This window comes from Sinocyclocheilus anshuiensis, unplaced genomic scaffold (assembly GCF_001515605.1).
Source record: "Sinocyclocheilus anshuiensis isolate Anshui unplaced genomic scaffold, SAMN03320099.WGS_v1.1 scaffold272, whole genome shotgun sequence".
Taxonomy (NCBI): domain Eukaryota; kingdom Metazoa; phylum Chordata; class Actinopteri; order Cypriniformes; family Cyprinidae; genus Sinocyclocheilus; species Sinocyclocheilus anshuiensis.
In genome coordinates this window covers 414,718-418,089 of record NW_015554117.1, presented here as the reverse complement: position 1 = coordinate 418,089, position 3,372 = coordinate 414,718, and the positions used below count along the sequence as shown (strand labels likewise).

Sequence of the window (3,372 nt, the reverse complement as noted above, 5' to 3'; positions counted from 1 at the left end):
ATGTATGGATGCTTGGAAAAAAATAGTACACAAAAGAGAAGAAAAAAAAAAACTAAACAAAAATATTGTTTGTGGTAAGAATGAATGTGAATAGAATCTGAATTGCACGACACATTAAAATGCAAAAATATATAATACACATATACCACTTACTGATGGTCACATAGCACTGGAAAATAAATTTGATTTGAATTTTATTTTAAATTGTTATAGTTGGTACAGTACTTAATCTGGTCACACACAGACCTTATAGCTTTGAAAATCAACTATATACACAAATACTGTACATAAAATATATCTCTCAAAGAGCATCTTTCTTACTTCTTGTCAAACAATTAAACTCAACTGATTTGTTTCCAACCATTTCCAGTCAGTTCTGGTCGATTAGTGTTTATGCAGTGACCTTTCACCTTTACGAGGCAGCAACATGAAGAGCTATTTAACGGCTGTTAAATCGTAGCTGTTACGGCGGGGATATTCAGCTCTACTCTTAAGCTGAGATACACAGTGCGCTGGTCTAACTCATCCTTTATGAACCTTTAAATGACTTTCAGCAAAGAACCTCTAAATAAAAGTTCAAATGATCCAATTAACTACCATAGAGTAACTGTTTACTGTTTAATTGCTCTGTGCTCTGTTGAACACAGCAGTAAAATACCCTGAGAGGTGAATTTACACACAATGCTCTCGCTTCCTAAAGAGAATAAAGACGTTTGGGTAACTCAAATCTGTTAGTATATTTGTCTCTTTCTTTCCCTCCGGTGTGTATAATGATGTGCAGTTCTCTGAACCAGTTTGTGCCACTGGGCTGTGAGAAGTGCATTAGAGTCTGTTTGACCTTTGAGTTTGTCTTGAACTAGAGGATTTAAACGTTATGAAAGTGTGGACTGTAGGGAAGGAGACCGAGTGAGAAAAAGATAGAGCCTTGTCTCAGTAGAACACATGCCACCTAAACAAGGGCTCGTGTCACAAAGTTTACTTTAGCTTACATTCCGTGGGCTACGATTTAATTAAAGGGATAGTTCACTCATTTTTATGTATTAGACTTTCTCTCTGAAGGCTGCATTTTTTGATGCAGTTACAATCAATGGAATTAATATTTTTTACTAAAAAAAAGATATAAAAACATCATAAAATTAGACCAAAAGTGCGCCTAACCCTAACCCACTTAAAAATTATACTTAATTTAGATATGTATTTACATATTTATCATTATATTAAACATTGAGACATATATACTTAGACTGTTTTGTATTTTATATTTATGCTTATTCACTTTTATGTAGTTTCTTTCTTTTGGCTTTAAAAGATGTAAAAAGAAAAGTGGACAAAAAGTGATAAATTACATAACTTATTTAAATATGTATTATTAATATTAGGATAGATAGATAATATTAAGAATTATTTCTTATTTTTTTTAGATTTTATATACATTTATATTTTAGTTATTTTAGAAATGTAAAATGTGTACCTTGAATGCAATGTAAGTCATTTTTATCCAAAGTGTCTGCTAAATGCATCAATATTTAGATATGGCAGAGAAAGACAATACTCAGAAATCAATCCTCAGCAGAACACACACCAACAATAAGCAACTAAACAAGTTCCAGTGTCACAATGTTTACTTTAGTTTCAATGCTGCTGCGGGCTGTAATTTAGTTAAGAGTCAGTGTGCTTGTGTGTGTGTGTGTGTGTTGTGCCGTGCGTGGTAAATCTTGTTAAAAATACTGCTCCTGCTGGTGGTAGCACAGTCTAAATCATGATCACAGCATAAAAGTTGAGCTTAATCGAAATTCTGTTCAGGCCGAGAAGTGTGTTTCTGTGTGTGTGTGTGTGTGTGTGAAAAAGCATGAATTATAGAACAAGGCAGCTCCCTAATTCAATGTTATGAGTTTCTGAGCGTCTAATTTACAAGTGTGTGCTGCTTAGGAGCATGTGCAAGGTGTGTATGTGTGTGTTTGTGTGTGCAATCTGTTCCTTGTCACCAAACAAGGTATTCAACACTTCCTGAATATAAAGGTATATTTAAAGCTGGCTGAGCTAGATGCTGATAAGGAGGAGGTTTATATTTACCCTTTTCTAAGACGCTATCCACCTAAACTACTGCTTTCGGAAATGTCACTGTATTATGTTCCGTTCGTGAAGTGATGTGCTTCCACATCGCAAATCCCCACCGGTGTAATTTGCATGCAGTTGCATCACAGCTTTATTAAAATCCTTATAAAACGAGTGTGGTTTTGCACTCCAGCAAGAAGTAAGTCTGCGTCCTCCCGCAAAATCCAGCTAGTAGCCCTAGAGCGAATAATCCATTATCAGGAGAGGATGAATGAGGTGTAATTACTGTGGACTTCTGACATTCCATAATAGCGTTGTTCTACATTATGCTTACAAGCTGAACAGGGCTTCAGAAAATCAGGCTATGTTTAGATTGAGAGCACACACGAATACACAGAGATACGGTACATAGCCGACGGTATGACAACACTCAAACTATATGTGCTTGTTGAACATATTCAAAACAATGGGCATAAAAAGGCAGTTTTTCTTTATGGATGTCATTTTGTGTATGGGACATTGTCAAGCTGGAACAGAAAATGCATTTTTGCTTCCATTCTACTAAAAATTTTTGTGTAAGGAGACTGCATGGTTGTCGCTTGTACATGTAAATTGTTGAAGCTGAAATAACCAAAACTGTCAATTTTATGCAAAAAATGACTTGAGCTTTATATATATATATATATATATATATATATATACACAAAAGCATAATATAGTAAGACTTGTTTTCTGAGAATGTATCTTTTTATTTGTATTTTGTCATACAGCACTGGTAGATTATTTTTTTTTTTTACTTTATTTTAACTTTTTTATATTTAAAACAAGTGAAAACAGCCGAACAACTATTATATGTAACATACAAAATGTACTCTGAAAGAAGTCTAAAAGGCATATTTTGTATTTAAAAATTATTCTGTCATCATTTACATGTCATTCAAAACCCATATGATTTGATTGTTTCACAGCAGAAAGAAAGACATTTTGAAGAAAGTTTCAGTTGTTTTGTCCGTACAATGAAAGTCAAGAGTGTCCAAAACAACACTGTTCCCCATTGACGGACAAAAACACCAAGACATTTTTCAAAATATCTTTTGTGTTTGAAACGACATGCGGGTGAGTAAATGATGACTTAATTATTTAAATTTTTATCTGTACTATCCCTTTAAATGGTCATCGGATGCAAAATTCACTTTACAAGTTGTTTGAACATAAATGTGTGTGTACACATCCATCCTATAATGATAAAAATCCACCCAGTGTTTTTTTTTAAATCCCCTTTCTCAAATCAGGCTGTTCTGAGATTCCTGTCAGAAT

General features: G+C 33.8%; 1 protein-coding gene across 1 annotated transcript in view; it reads right to left on the bottom strand.

Moving 5' to 3' along the window:
* fat3a (FAT atypical cadherin 3a) overlaps window positions 1-3,372 on the bottom strand; it is an 89,836-nt gene that overhangs the window by 31,591 nt on the left and 54,873 nt on the right. The gene's annotated exons all lie outside the window — the stretch shown is intronic.